At 36.8% G+C, this 17,193-nt stretch overlaps 1 protein-coding gene across 3 annotated transcripts in view; it reads right to left on the bottom strand.

Moving 5' to 3' along the window:
• Nucleotides 1–17,193, bottom strand: part of GRM5 (glutamate metabotropic receptor 5) — a 278,595-nt gene that overhangs the window by 79,730 nt on the left and 181,672 nt on the right. The gene's annotated exons all lie outside the window — the stretch shown is intronic.

Below are 17,193 nucleotides of genomic sequence, written 5' to 3' on the forward strand. Positions count from 1 at the left end.
GAAGCTGGTGAGGGGTCTGGAGAACAAGTCTTATGAGGAGTGGCTGAGGGAGCTGGGATTGTTCAGTCTGGAAAAGAGGAGGCCCAGGGGGCGACTTTATCGCTCTCTACAGGTACCTTAAAGAAGGCTGTAGTGAGGTAGGAAGAACTTACTGAAAGGGTTGTTAGGCATTGGAATAGGCTGCCCAGGGAAGTGGCTCAGTCACCATCCCTGGAGGTCTTTAAAAGATTTAGAGCTTAGTGATATGGTTTAGTGAACTTGTTAGTGTTAGGTCAGAGGTTGGACTAAATAATCTTGGAGGTCTCTTCCAACCTGGATGATTCTGTGATTCTGTGATTTTTGATAATATCTTCATCTAACTATAAGTCTGAAAAAAATAAAGGATTAGTATAGGACTCAGCATACTTTGGGTGAAACACTACTGTGTGCTTGCTCTCATGCAAAGTCCTTAAGACATCATAATCAGGTTTTAGGTTTCAGAACTGTGGCTATGGTTACCACCAATGAATACACGTGAAATGTATCAGCATCTCCATGTCTTTGTCTCTGCAAACAGACCTGTCGCAAAAAGTGCACATTCATCTGGGATAGTTTTATTTATTTATTTATTTATTGAGCTAAAGATGTGACAGAAAAGGCATAGAAAAAATAGTGTTATTGGTTTACAGAAAAACTAAGCAGGTTATTTATAAACTTTAGATATTTGTTCTGTAGTACAATAACACAGCATTTTTTTCTTTGACAGGAGCTTTCAAAAATTGTATTGTAAAGTATATTCCAGAACTGAGTTATATACAGTTGTATAGGAATGACATAAATTTTAGGAAATAGTAGTGCAAAGTAAAAAACTGGTTCTTTTTAGTAAAATTAATTTTAACTTAATGAAGTGCATACTCTTCTATAATGCAATTGTATTTCACAGAGGATGTTGGATCAGTGACATTTGAGAAGTGCCTTTTAAACATTTCACAGTGTTATGCAAGGCAGTATGATTCCATCTGGAATTTTTTCTTACTTTTCTTGTTGTATCCAGGCCTTTGACGTACTAAACCAATAATAAGTTATGATAATAGAGTATAGTTTATCATGACTGATCAGTTAATTCATAGCAAGGCCTTCTTCCGTTACAGCTGAGTAACTGAAAGGTCTCTAACAGTAAATTATGTGGTTCGAGTATACGAATATATTTTCTCACTATTCCTCTGTAAATAACTGTAAGAGTAGATCCCTTGTTTAAAATATGTTGTATACACATATTTTAATGCCATTTAGTGCCCTTTCATTCAGCATTCATACCGAAGTCAAGGGCAAGACTCTTAATGTCATCAGCTATTTATCACTGGCTTCATGGGCAACTCAAACATTGTTGCTGGGAGTAGTTGCATGAATTTATTTCTGAGAGTGTGTTTGAACCAAACCTTAACATGAATATTCCAGGTACTGGAAAATTGGTTCCACTTTTTATGGATCAATTGTATGCTTCAGAAACTTGATTGTCATCAGTCAGTATGAACTAACACCAACATGGGCTCTATACATATGCTTTGCTTTTCTATATCTTAATTTTCTAGTTGTCTATGCCAATGATCTGTAGTTTTAGTTCGATGTCTACTATATTCTATCTATTTCATAAAAGATTATGAGAATATTTGTTTACCATTATAAATACTAAGGAAATCAAATCAAATCTTTTTTTTTTAAAAGAAAAAGTAATCGTTCAAAGCCAGACACAATATAATGATCTGAATCCATATCCATGTTGCCAAGCAACAATTTACAACTAAGTAAAAGTAAATATAAAAGGAAGTATTGCAGTTGAAATCTGTTCCACAGCAGATGATTAAACCATGTTGAACGTTAAACATATTTTCCTTAAAGACAGCCTCAAGAGATATTCTTGTGTTTCACTGGCATAAAAGAGATATTAATTAAGGACATGTATTTGCTCAATTATCTACATATGCATGAGAAAAGGTAAATTTCTGTCCACATTGAGAAACATTTAAAAGTTTAGTAGAGGGAACCCGCATGTCAATTCTAATTCATCTGAATTTCCAAGCCTTTTGGAATATGTATTCTAGACCAGTTAATCTCAATCAATTTGCAACAGAAGTTGTTCTGACTTTTTTACCATCTAACCCCTTCAGCAAAACTCCGTCTCACAGTAGCAAACATGCTAGTCTAGCTAGATATTTTAAATGCCTTTATTGATATTTTGAAAGCAACTCTATCATGATTAAATAAAAATTGATTATTTCAACAAGAGTCTTTGATTATTTTTAAATGTATGTTGTTTAAAATAACATTTACTGTAAGGCTAGAGTTTTTTTAATTATTTTTTTCCTCTTAATTCTGCATTAAAGATTGTCCTATGTACTCTAACAAACCAGAATAATTTCACTTTTAATTTTATTAATTTTCTGGTATGAAAAGTGTTTCTACTACTTAATAAAAATGAACTAATACTCTCTCTCTCTGTTTCTCTCTCTCTCATCTCTCTTCCTCTCTCCCTCTCTCAGTTCTGTTTCTTATAAGTAACATGTTGATGCATTTTATTTTATTGTCATTATTATTTTTTAATAAAGCTGTGTCTTAAGTAATTTATGAACTGGGCTGGAAAGGCTAAGACTGTTCAGCCTGAGAAGAGGAGGCTCAGAGGGGATGTCATCAATGCATATAAATACCTGAAGGGAGGATGAAAAAAGGATGGAGCCAGGCTCTTCTTGGTGGTGCCAAATGTCAGGACAAGAGGCAATGGGCACAAACTGGAACACAGGAGGTTCCAGCTGAACACCAGAAGTTCTTTACTGTCCTGGTGATAGAGCATTGGCACAGGTTGCCTGGAGAGGTTATGGAGTTCTTTGAGATTCAAAAGGTGTCTGGGCAACCTTCTCTGGGTGTCCCTGCTTGAGCAGGGGGGCTAGACCAGGTGATCTCTGGAAGACCCTTTAAACCTCAAACATTCTGTGATTCTGTGATTTGCTCCAAATACACCGCAAATTCTGGTCATACAGAAGAAATATCATTGCCACTGATCTTTTTAATGTAGCTTGTGAGAGGTTAGTTATCCAGAGCTCACTGCAGTGTTTGCTGACATTTGCCCAGCCAAAAATATATAGTCACAGGAAAACATCTTCTCCATTGTATCATGGAAAATCTAGGACAGACATACATGTATAGCAATATATTACTGTATTTGTGCTTTGGAGTTTTCTTGCGGATTTAATAGGAACAAGAAAAATGATTTGTTGGGCAAATGAAAAAAAAAAAAGTCTGAAAAAGTGTTGTGTTTGAAAAGACAAATATGTAGTAGAGGCAGAATTCACAAGTTGTGGATAGGTAGGTAGAAATCATAGTGTATGGACTGCAGGCACCCAGCCGTGCTTGTTAGAAATATAGCTGCTTCATCCACTGATAAAGAAATACCAACGTGGACAGAAGTGAACAATAATTTAGTCAAAGTAGTCATGGCATATGAGATCTGTAGCAAATATGGCTAGTGAAGGGAGGACTGGAGTAAAAAAACAGTGTTAACTTTGGGCCTGAATATACCACAGGAATACTATTTTCTTTAAATGAGTAGGTCATCTACTCTGTTACTTCTCTCAAAAAGTGACTATTCAAAAAAGTGAAACTGGAAATAAAGTAATATAGTATGAGAACATGTAAAATAAAGGCACAATTAAAATCAAGAAAAACTAAAACCAAATCATTGCAGAGGTAGAATTTTTCAGGAAAGAACTTTGTGATTATACAGAAACCTGTTTTATTTAGATTCCTACATGATGTCTTCATGGATGAAGTTGAGCAGAAAAGGTTCTGTGTCTTAGAAATAACAAAATGTTATCAGTGAAAAAGTGCATCAAGACAATTCTGACAAGCCATCACGCAGATGTCTCCACCTAATTTTCAGGACAATGATGCTATGAGCAAGAAGTCAGTCATCCTCCTATGGGTTACATGCAGATTATATTATTATTATTATTATTATTATTATTATTATTATTATTATTATTATTATTATTATTATTATTAATAATAATAATAATAATAATAATCTTTTTCTGAAAAATAAAGTTATAGAGTCTTACTTAGAGCTGCCTGTCTACCCACAGAGTGCTAGTGTAACAAGGAGTAAGAACAGCAACTCCAATGAAGAAAACTGAAACAACTTGTGTTTATAATTTTATAGCTCTCAAAGCTTTAGAAACTTGGCAACACTCCTGTACTTGATACTAAAATAGGATTCTCCATATCACAGTATTTTGTGACCTATGAGGCTTTTATTTTGAGCTCATCTTCCTAGAGTCTTTGTTATGCTGTAGACCTTCCAGCCTTATACAGATTTGGAAGAATGAAATTTAAATGGTTTTAGTGGGATAATGCATTTGACATATTTAATGAGAAAGTTAATTAGAGATAGCAGTGATCATAGTATAATCAGGATTTGGGAGCTTAAGTCTGAAGTCTTCCTGGACTAAGAACATACTTGTATTTATTTGTCACACATCTATATTTATACTCAACCATATTTTTGAAAGTGTTTTAATCACTTGAGTAGCTCAAAGAAAGAAAGACGAAGAAGAGATGGAGGGAGATGAAGAGGGGAAATTGCCTTAAACTTCAGGAAAAAAAGAAATTGGAAGGATTTTTCTAGCAGGAACCTGTCCCAAAATAGACTCAAAAACCAGGGCCTGACACTATAGAAGTTATATTACATTTTGATCTTTTATGACTGGCTTTGAAATGTCTGAAGAAAGAAGTGTAAGGGAAATTTTGATACATTAAGTGAGAATTGCTCATCACAGAGAGACTTCTGAAATATGAACACCACTTCATCTAAGGTCCCTATGTTGGTCACTACAAGCTTTTAAGTTTTATTTTTTTCCCCTTAAATTATAAAAATGAAGAAATATTTAATGCTTACGATGAATTTTATTAAAAAAAAAAAAAAAAAGTGAGGGAGAGAGAGAAAAAAAAAAGAGAGAGAGAGAAAGAACATAAAAGAACATGTGAAAAAAAAAAAAAAACTTGAATAGTGTTGTGGTTTAACCCAGTCAGTAGCTAAACACTACAAAGTCGTTTGCTCACCCTCTGCCCTCCCTCTTTGTGATGGGGGAAAGAAATGGGAAAGTGCAGCCTGTGAGTTGAAATAAAGACAGTTTATTAAAACAGGAAAATAATAATAACAATAATAATAATAACAATAATGACGATAATATTACTATTACTAATAATGTGTACAAAGCAAGCGATGCACAATGCAATTGCTCACCACCCGCTGACCGATGCCCAGCCTAACCCCGAGCAGTCCAGACCCCCTCCCCCCAGCTAGCCACCTCTATATATTGTTTAGCATGACTTCAGATGGTATGGAATACCCCTTTGGCTAGTTTGGGTCAGCTGTCCTGGGTCTGTCCCCTCCCAGCTCTTGCTGCAACCCCAGCTTGCCTGCTGGCAGGACAGAGTGAGAAGCTGAAAAATCCTTGGCTTGGTGTAAGCACTGCTCTGCAACAATTAAAACATCAGCGTGTTATCAGTACTCTTCTCATCCTAAACCAAAACATAGCATTCTAAAAGCTACTAGGAAGAAAATTAACTCTGTCCTAACTGAAACCAGGACAAATAGATATTATTTTTATATTCTAAGGCAATCCAATGTTTCTCACTACATGAGTTGCAAACTGTTACATAGACACAACCCAAACTAATAAGTTGTCCTGATGTACACTCTGTCAGAGGGATCTGTCATAGTCAGCATGAAATTAGAAAAACTGAAAAAAAAAAAAAAAAAAAGTTTAGAAAAATTGGGAATTATTGAAACAGAACATTGCATGTACAACATCCCTATGTTCCTCAGAAATCTGTACTTAATTTTGATGTAGCACCAAAATTCTCTGGAAAAAGAAAAAAAGTAAATTAGAAGTCTAGTTACTAAGAAACTACTGACAGGGAAATAAAACATAAGTCTTTGATCACAGCTCATGTAACAGGAGAAAAGATAGAAGGCAGATGGAATGTAGGGAGAGTTTTATATTGGTTGGTTTCTATTCATGGGTTTCTTGGTCTTTTCCAACAGATTGCTGTCAACTGTCTTGGGACACTTTCATGGGGCTGTGTTTGGCAACAAAGACTTGGATCATTCACTGAACAAAATTAACATTGCAGGGTATAGGTTTTACTCAGCCAACCAAACGAACGCACCCAAAACCATTTTATGCTCCTAGGTCTCTGCATTGGCTCTAAGCACAGCACTGCCTGTGGCTCTTGGAAAGACAGCAGATAATTCTTTTTTAATTTTAATTTAGGGTTTGCTGATCATCAAAGTATTTTTGCAGGGAAGGAGCTTTTCACTGTAAAACTATGCATAGAAAAGTGAATTTAATAATAGAGCAAGAGTGCATCTGCAGTGTCAGGTTCAAAGAGGAATAATTCAGGAATTAGGTTAAATTCTTAACCTGGGATTTAGCAGGATGTATAGCATGAATGAAAATAGGAAGAAAAAAAAGGTGAAGGCTGAAACCACAGAAAACAATAGGAAGAAGAAGAAGAAGGCGAAGAAGAAGAAGAAGAAGAAGAAGAAGAAGAAGAAGAAGAAGAAGAAGAAGAAGAAGAAGAAGAAGAAGAAGAAGAAGAAGAAGAAGAGTGTTTGCAGTGAAGGTATAAGAAAATTATTGTAGTGTTGTGACCTCCAGCATATGGACGATTAAATGAATAAATTTCCTTTCACTTTATCCTCTAGGATGCTTCTAACTGCCGAATGACAACAGTAAAACATTCAGGCAGTAGTGAATCTAGCTCCAAATCTAAAAGGCAACATTACAGAAGTACTATTTATATTGACAAAACCATAGAGGTTCAAGAAATACAGGGTTTAGATAGCTAACCATCACTGAGCATCCTTAAAGTGCCTGTCTTTGGTGTTTCACCTTCCTTTACCATCACCTCTTCTATTAACATTTGTTACTTTTGCAGTGGCCACGCAAATGGATTAGCTGCAATGGTGCCATTTGATTCAGTGCAGAAATAGTCAAGTTTTGCATGATGCATTTAATTTTCACTATTTATTGCTGATTTCTTGATCTAGACCTGGACAGGCTTGAGAGGTGGTCCTGTGCAAACCTCATGAGGTTAAACAAGGACAGGTGCAAGGTACTGCACCTGGGCTGGGAAAATCCCAAGCACAAATACAGGCCGGGTGGGGAATGGATTGAGAGCAGCTCTGAGGAGAAAAACTAGGGGGGGGTTGGTGGATGAGAAGCTCAACGTGAGCTGGCAGTGTGCGCTTGCAGCCCAGAAAGCCAGCTGTATCCTGGGCTGCATCAAAAGGAGCATGGTCAGCAGGAAGAGGGAGAGGATTGTCCCCCTCTGCTCTCTAGGCTCCAGGCAGACCTTACAGTGACTTTACAGTACCTTAAAGGGACCTAGAGGTAAGCTGGGGAGGTACTCTTTGTCAGGGGGTATGATGACAGGACAAGGGTGAATGGCTTTAAACTAAAAGAAGGTATGTCTACATTTAAGGAAGAAATTATTCTTCCTTAAAATCAATCTACATTGATTTAAGGAAGAAATTATTTACTTGGAAAAGCTGTGGATGCCCCATTCCTGGAAGTGTTCAAGGCCAGGCTGGATGTACTTCTGATCAACCCGATCTGGTGGATGGCATATTTGCCCTGGCAAGGGATTTGGAATTAGATGATCTTTAAGGTCTCTTCCAAACCAAAACATTATATGACTCTATGACTCCATTAAAATGGAGCTCCTAGTAAAGCTGGACATTCATCAGGTTTGAGTTCTCCTTGGACCTGAGAATATTTAATGAATCAGCCGTACATTTTATTTTCAAAGATTCATTTTTCTCGAAAGATAAAGATTTCTACTGGTATACAGGTGTGCCATGTAAGATGTTGGTTCTTTAAAAACATCTGTAAAAGTACTGTGGATTTGATTTAGATGTCTTCTGTATAATAATTTTAATTTAATTAATGTGTTTTAAATTGAAGTGTAATTAGAATTGTCTGCTTTATTACAGATTAATTAAGTGTGCAAGATAAAATACTTATTCTAGTATTTTATGGAGAGGAAAATGTTAATTTTATTCTATCTTTTGAAATGTTTACTCTAACATTTACTCTAACATTTACTCTAACCATCTATACAACAATGTGGAGAACTTATATTAAAAATATAGCAGAATTACATTTTTTTTTCACTTTAACAAAAAGGAGTAAAGAGAACTAACAGACTAAAATAAGTAAACTTTATTTCCATTGTAATAGATGTAAGGTAGTAAATCTCTGTCTCATTTTACTAAAAAAGTTAAGATTCTGTGAACTTTATGACATATTATTTTCTCTCTTGCCTCTTAAAAATAGACAATCATATTAGCTTGTGTTTTGTTGTAGGGTACAGAGAAATGTCACTTTATGACTGTGACCTCCAAGGCATGAAATAATTAACAGCTGCCTACAATACTGAACAGTGGTATTGCAACCTTCTATAGACAAATTCAGAAATATGTTTAATTTATACATTTCTGTCTGAGTTATTTATTTATTTACTTATTTATTTATTTTCTATTGTGACTAGAAGTAAATCCATTTGTTATAAAGAAAGACTATGTTTGATCTCTACTTTCATCTTTTGTATAAGGAGTATTTCACAAGCTACATCTGCAGTCCTTTCAGTAGATCAGTAGAGCCAAAAATCCAGCCAATCTTGTATGCCATCCAGGTATGCTTTTAACTTTTTTTTTTTTTTTTTTTTTTTTTTTTTTCATGTTCTACTAATCCCAGTGAAGCCTGTTTCTCATGATGTACACTGTACTGGATTAGGGTGGTGTATGCAAACTTTTTTTTTTTTTTTTTACTTTTTTTAAATCTCACTTGGGTTTAGGGTGTTTTCTTTTATAAGTGTAAGTCTGCTGTCCCTTGGACTGAAGAAAGCCTAGAAAGCAAGCTTCTTTCCTCCTGGTCAAGTGCTATAGTTTCATGAAAAGTAAGTATTGCCTCTGAATCTGTGCCTCTGTAAAAAATGGTAACAGTGACTGGTTTTTAGGTGGTTAATACTGTGACTGTTTTGCAGTGGCACATTAGAGGGTAGTTTAGACTGGAAGGGATCTCTGGAGGTCACCTGGTCAAACCCCTCTGCTCAAGCAGGGATTCCTAGAGCAGGTTGGCCAGGACCATATCCAGGCAGCTTTTGAAGATCTCCAAGGGGCAAAACACCACATCTCTGGGGAAATTCCCTAATTAAACATGTGAAATGATTCAGAAACATGAATGTTTGTCTTGCAAATCCCTGCTAGGGATGTTTGCACCTGCTGGACAGCTGAATTTCACCACAGCTACTATCTTATTCCCATTCCTCAAAGGAAAAAAGGGAGAAAATATGATGAAAGGGGCTCAAGGATTGAGATAAGGACAGTGAGATCACCAATCAATTGTTATCATGGGCAAAACAGATTTAACACAGGGAGATTGATATAATGTATTGCTTATCACTAGCAGATTTGAGGATTCAGAAGCTAAAAGCAAACAAAAAAAATTCCCCCCCCATCCACCCTCTTCCACCTCTCCCCCTGAGTGGTAGTGCAGGTGAATGGGGGCTGCGGTCAGTCCCTGATGCTTCGTCTCTGACAAACCTTCATGGTCACTCTCTGCCCCTGCTCCCCGCGGGGTCCCTCCCACAGGATGCTGTCCTTCCCAAACTGATCCTGCGGGCCCTGCTCACAGGCTGCAGCTCTTCAGGAACTCAATATGGCTCTGTATCATGAGGTCCATCCATCAGGAGCAAACTGCTCCAGCACAGATCCCACATGGGCGGCAGCTCCCCCCAGCCCCCCTGCTCCTGAGTGGGCTCCTCTCCATGGGCTGCAGCTCCGGCCCAGGTCTTGCTCCTGCGGGGGCTCTCCATGGGCCGCAGCCTCCTCCAGGCCACATCCACCTGCTCCACCGGGGGCTCCTCCACAGGCTGCAGCGTGGAGATCTGCTCCATGTGGGACCCATGGGCTGCAGGGGGACAGCCTGCTCCATCAGGGGCCTCTCCCCAGATCACAGGGGAGGAATTTAATCTCTGTGCCTGGGAACTTCTGCTCCTGCCCTCCTGCACTTACCTTGCTGGCTGTAGAGCTGTTTCTCACTCCCTGCTCTCCCAGCTGCTGTAGCACAGCAGGCTTATATATATATATATATATTATTATGTGTTTATTTATTTTTTTTTCTTTCTTAAGTCTGCTCTCACAGAGGTGCAAAGAACATCTATTGTCTCAACTCTGGTCAGCATTGGGTCCCTTTTGGAGCCATCTGGAGCTGGTTCTGATCTGACATGGGGCAGCTGCTGGGCTCTGGTAATAGAGGCCACCCTTGAGCCAGGTACCCCTGGCTACCAAACCATTGCTATGTAAGCCCAATATGTTTGGGCATGTCATGATCGTGTTCAGATCTGTGGAAGCAAAGCAATATGCTCTCAAGAAGCCTATTGGCAAAAATAAGGGTCTCCTGCTACCTAGGTCAATGATCAAGCAGAGTGTGCATGACTGCAAAGTGAGCAGTAAGTGCCTAACACTGTTTGCAAACCCCTGAGACCTGAAGAATTTCTGTCAGTTTGAAGTTAAGGAACCTCTTTGCAATAGGACAAAACCAGAATGGAGGTAATGAAGATAATATTACTTCAGACCTGCTTGCAATCTGTAAGTAGATAAGGACAATCATAACGTAAGGCTCTGATTCACTCTTATAATGGGTTTTTCCATGCTACTCTACTGGTACTTAGGGGCCTTTCATACGCAGTTTAATGAACTGATTTAATCAACTATGGTAGGATTCCTCCTGTGAAAAGCAGTCTGTAATCAACATAAAACCATCACACCAACTCTGTGTTTTCCCCCGTCATGGCAACATGGAGGAATATAGTACAATAAAAAAGAAAGAATAAGGTCAACTGTTGCAGAAAAACAAACACATTACTAAGTAAGAAGTTATGCCTGGGGAGCAAAAACAGCTAAAAAGACTGCTAAGATAGGATGTGTGTCTGGAAAATTTAAACAGCTAGTGTGATCTAAAGTCCTTGTAGTCAGCTCAGCTTCGCTTCACTCGACATTTCTGAAAACTTCAGTATAAAGCATACTCATCATTACTAGGGTTTAAATCAACAAATTTTCTTAATGAAACATGGGAAAAGCTTATAGTACCTCTGTAGCTCCTAAATAAAATTAAAATAAACATACAAGCAGACTGCATTTTAGAAAAATGTGGAGAAGCATGCCAAACCCAACTGTTTACATCTCTGTGCAACATAGCATGAATTTAATTAATGCTACTACCAGATACTTCATCAAAATGAGACACTCACCAGACCTGCAAAATATAGTGACAGGTAAACACCTGTTGTAAGATAAGCAAAATAACTTAGAATAAATAATAAAAATAATAATAATAAAAAATAATAAATCTGTGATCTATACTTAGATTCCTTAGTTCTCAGTGTACAGTGACATGGTGTAGCAACAGAAGATCCCACACTGATTTAATTATTGGACCTGTAGTCTCAGCCTGGAAGCAAAGTGTTAGGTTTGTAAAGTAAACAGTGCTTTCAAGGAATATCCCATTTAATTTAGGCACTGACTACAATGTCTGACCAGACACTCAAAAATGAGTGGTAGCAGCATGCGTTGCTGGGAGGACTAGGATAAGGATGGTGTCACAGAAGAGAATCAGAATGAGAAAAAAGCTCTTTTTTTCCAAAAAGTGTGTCACATGGTTCCAGAATAGCCTCTTCCAAAATAAGGCCACTTAAACTCCCTCTGCAAACAAACAACAAGATAAAAAAACAGAAAGCAGAAACTGCAAGGTATAGACAAAACATCCTTCCCAAAGTTAACTAACCATGCAGTGAATATAAGGAATACACTGAGATAAGGAAATATCACTGACGCTTTGGACAAAATACAGGGAGAGGTAAAGAGGGGTCCTACTAAGGATCACGAAAAACAAAACAAAACAAAAACAAAACAAAAAAAATGCAATTGGTTCCAGAGGCACTTTGACATGATGGGTCAAAAAGTGTAGCAATGCAGGATTGCCGCTGGGAAGGGAAATCACTTCCCAGATAAGGGTGTTTCAGGTACCCAACTTAATGACAGTTTCAAAGAGGATGCCAAGAGGCCCTGTAGAAAGAACAGTGAGTCTGTATAGAGAATTAGAAATTATAAAGATGGATGAATGCAGATGGGTTTGGAAAAAGTGCTATGTGTATCTCAGTTACACGCCAGTGGTCATTCTGGTGCAATGCAGAGCATTAAAAGATCAAAGAGCAGGAACTATTGTTTTTGCAAAATCACACATTTATACTTGAGAGTTGTAAATTTGATTTCACTTTGACTCACCACATCAGTTAGATTGTCTTCCTTATTTCTATTAGGAATAAGACCTGATATATTTAAAGTATGGATCTGTTAAGGTATTGGTAAATCATCTAAGAGGATAAGAGAGTAATTAGAGCTGCAGGTAGCTGTAATAAATTAGAAAGTACCCCGTTGTTTCATTTTCTGTGCCTTAGTACAGAAGAAGATAAGGAGAGCAACCAAAGAGACTTATTTATTTATTTATTTATTTATTATTAGCTTCCTGATGCAATATATCAAGTTTTCCTCAAATTTTCAACCCAAATATTTTACTTAAAATTAAAATCCCAATAAACTATTTATAAAATAATAAACATATAAAGGATATCCCCATCTGAAGCATTTACATGACAGTTTAACTGGGTGAGTATTTATGCTCCAGAATGATTTGCATTTAAATGAACTTCATTCATGTTTTAGTTATCTGGTTTTTGATCAAGTCATTTAAAACGATTCCAGCCTATGAGAAAGAAGGATTTTAATCTGAGTTGTAAAAAAGGAAACACTGCAAATTATGCAAATTTAGCAGTTATCAACAAGCTTATGCTCCCCAGGATAAAACTGCTTCAGATTCAAGTTTTGCTCTGTAAAGGAAAAACAAACAAAGAAACAACAACAAGAAACAAAACTAATTACAATAAAAGATTTATTTGTCTGTAAAACATAACTAGACACCATACTTGTAAAACAGCTAATTGGATTTACACTACTGTAAACTCTTCAGTCTATTATTATGTGCATTGAAGGACATCTAGAGAGTTTGTGCATATAAATTTAGGGCTAACAAGAGTTGTCCTGAATAAAAGATTTACCAATTTATTTAAATGGGGCCTGGAAGAGTACTAAAATGCTTCTAACTCATGCTAGATAACCTGCATCTAGGAGTCAAAGAACAAAACATAGTTTGGCTTATCTGGCAGGATCCCTGGGAATAAGATGAGTACAAAACAATAAAACCCAACAACAACAAAACACATTTATAAATAATTACAAGCATGTTACTATGGAGATTAGTTTAGCACCATAGACAGAAGATAGCTTTTGGCTACTGCTGCTAAAGATTGGAAATCCCTTTGTAGTACCATGATCTTTAACTCTTTGTATCCAGCCTCCAAAATCTAGTTCCCATACTTGAAAACCTATAGCCTAGGCACAATGCCTTGCTAAGTTACTAGGAACATAAAAATAAAATTTCTACCTCTAAAATATTCTGGGACTGTTTCCTGGCACTGATGACAAATGGCACTGTGAAACTCGCCCATTTTTCTTTCTTTCCCTGCAACAAGGTGGTCATACTGCCCATTGAGAACAACTCCTATCATGTCATTTCCTAAATTTATTCTTGTCCAGAAAAGTTATGCTGGGATCAGGCCAAAATCATGCCCAAGAATGTGCTAATCACATGAGGTTCTGGACAATGATGGGTTAGTATTAGTGTCTGAACTGTTTTCTTAGCTAGTACAAACACCAATGAAAGGACCTCCTGAGTTATCACATTCCATTCTCTTTTTTTCACAGGTGACAGATAGACGCAAGCTCCATCTTTGAATCACTTAATTAATTATTTTTCCCTGGAAGGCTGTTCCAAAGCCTCAGTGGTTTTATCACTAGAAAAATTCTAATGTCTAACTCTTCTTTGCTCATAGCAAACTGATTTTTTTTTTAAGTTTTTATTTTCCTTCCTTATGATTGTTGTATTTCGTATTTTCTGTTTCTCCCACACAACCATAGGCCTCAGTCTTTCAAAGGGAGCAATTCAACCCTCTCATAATCTATCATCTCAACAAAGTGACTTTATCTGGCCTTCCTATAATACGGGATCATCATTGTTTACATAATAAGCTTCTCCCACTCCAATTTCAATAGATCTTTGTAAAACCACGTGTGTAACAGACTATGAACTATTTGTACATCAGCATTTCCTTCTCTCTGCCGGAAGTACTACACCTGATTGGAGAAAAATCATGGATTTTAGGCAACTGGCCTCTTCTTTGAAGCATATTTAACTTGATAAAGTCATTAGAAAGACTGTAACTGGCTTCAGAAGTACATACTATCTAGTCCTCTGTGAATTTATGGCCTTTTCAGGATGTTTGTTTTAGAACTGATGGCAATCTAAAATGCTTTATTACACAATTTATTTCATCACCGAATAAATTGTTTTAAATTTCCATTGTGGGAAAGTGAATAGTACTGTTCATGCCTCTGTGATGATTCATGTTGTTTAAGACAAATTGTGTGAGTGATTCCTGTGGTAGCACAAACATTATATCCTGCTCTATGTCAGCAAACATGGACCGTACCTAGATGTTGCAGACCTATGGTGATAACCTCCCTTCATGGAATACCTTATATTGCGCAACACCACTCATCTTGTCTGCATGATGCTGCGGCATTTGTGTGCATGGATTTACAAGGTACAAGATGCATTTGCAGTCAAGAATGCTGTCACAAACTTTTCTGGATGGAAGACAAGGAGGCTTGTTCACACACTCCTTCTCACCATATGGTCCCGTAAGTTTGACTCATTCCCTGTGTCAGCAAGCCTTCATGGATTTGGAGGCTGCTTTTATTCTGTTGTATAATGTCAGTCCTTGTAATTGAGTTTCTTCTGGATTGGATGAAAGGATTCAGCAATTCCGTTTTGAATGGATTCCAAATGAGAATTTCTCTCTTATGCTTGTCTGCTACCCTCAGATGAGAGTCAGCTGAGTTGCACACCCAGAATTCATATATAATTTGCCTCCCTTATTAAGCCAGCAAATACATTGAAAAGTAAACATGACATATATCTTCAAAATAGCAAGTTTATGCATGCTGGTATGTGCCAGATATTGAAAGTAGCACATATACTGCTATCTTGAATTCTTGTATGGTGAATTCATACTTAAAAATAAATAAATAGATAAATCAATAGTTTCCTCTCATTAATTCAATTTCTTGATAAATTTTATGTACTTTGAGAAGGAACTCAGTCAAAACAAAAAAAAAAAAAAAAAAAAAAAAACAGCAACAAAAACACCAACAACAAAAACTGAAAACTAAAGCTTTATATTCTCAGCTAGCAAATCTGAGTTCCAGAAACAGTAAATCTCCCTTCTGATCATCAGATAACCCATTATACTTTTCTCTTTTCTTGATATATTAATTTATCAAAGCTTAAACCTATTTTTCCAACAAGGAAAATAAGTCTGGGCCTTTGAATTATTTTGTAGCCTTCATAGGGAAACAGGTTTTTATCTCTTCACCAGAGTAATTTTCTTCTCTTACTACAGCAATTCGGAGTGCTTTCACTTGTAGCAAAACAGCAAGTTCAAACAGATGCAAAGTTATGGGCAAACAGCTATACCTTACAGCTGCAACATTCAAATGTTATACAGTCTTGCAAATAACCTCGAGAAATTCCTAGTATTTCTCATACCACTCTAACCAATTGCAGTGGTCAGTCAATCTGACCTAGCTGTAAGGTAAAACATTTTATCTTAACATGTTTGGAGTATGAAAAAAGTTTTGTTTATGTGGTCTGTTCTTTCTTCTTTCCTTTTGTTTTATTTTCTTGAGCCACCAGCCATTCCTGTTCTAGTCTTTTGGTGCCACAAAAAAAATTTTAGGTTAGATGTTAGGAAGAACTTCTTTACTGAAAGGGTTGTTAGACATTGGAACAGGCTGCCCAGGGAAGTGGTGGAGTCACCATCCCTGGAAGTCTTTAAAAGACGTTTAGATGTAAAGCTTAGGGATATGGTTTAGTGGGGACTGTTAGTGTTAGGTTAGAGGTTGGACTTGATGATCTTGAGGTCTCTTCCAACCTAGACATTCTGTGATTCTGTGATTCTGTGCCACAGTGGGGTCATAGGAAGTGATTTTTGTGTCTGGTACAATTCCTTCCATTACATCATTTCTTTCTCATGGTTAGTATGGACAGGAGTCATTAATCCCACTCACCTGGGAATTATATCCATTGTCTTTACTCTTAATGTAGGTAGAAAACCCTTCTTTTTCCATGCTTCTACCTTATTTTTTTTAAGTTGGCTGATACGACTGGACAAAGCCCTGAGGATCTGATTAAAACTAGTCTTGTGTTGGGAAGGGTTGAATCAACTGACTTTACAGAGGTTCATCCAAGCCATATTGTTCTATGATTCTATGTCTATGGCCATCTCATATGGATATACTACAGATAATTTGCATCTATTTCAAGGTTTTTAAATCTCATGCCTGTTCATCTAATTCTCTTTCTCTCTCTCTCTCTCTCTTTTTTTTTTTTTTATTTTTTTAATATAATTTCAAAATACTCTGGCTATAAAATGGAGTATCCTAGTCCATGAAGCCTTGTTCTCTTTTTAAAAATAATTTTCATAATAATTATGAGGGAAACACAGATACTTCCTAATGAAATTGTGGAGTATTTATGGGTATTTAACATGTCTGATTCACGAAGTCAGGGAACTTGAAGAAAATAATACCTTGATCTGGAATACAAATACACTGCCTACTAGCTCATAATATCAGAAGGTGTTCATGAGGTACTGAATGATAAATTGTTGGCAGATTCCTCAGAAAATCAATGAGATTTCTGGCATTGATTAGTATATGAATTTCAAATAGGACACTGGAACATCACACTTGTAAGTGTTACCCAGACTGAAATGGATAAAATTATTATCTGTAAGTGCTTGAAAATTTACCTGTCAGTAAAACAAGATATAGGAAAATAATAAAAAATGATACGTTGGTTTTTGAATTGGTAATTTTTGTTAAAAGTAGTAATCTTGAACCAGGATAATTATCGA

This window comes from Anas acuta, chromosome 1 (assembly GCF_963932015.1).
Source record: "Anas acuta chromosome 1, bAnaAcu1.1, whole genome shotgun sequence".
NCBI lineage: Eukaryota > Metazoa > Chordata > Aves > Anseriformes > Anatidae > Anas > Anas acuta.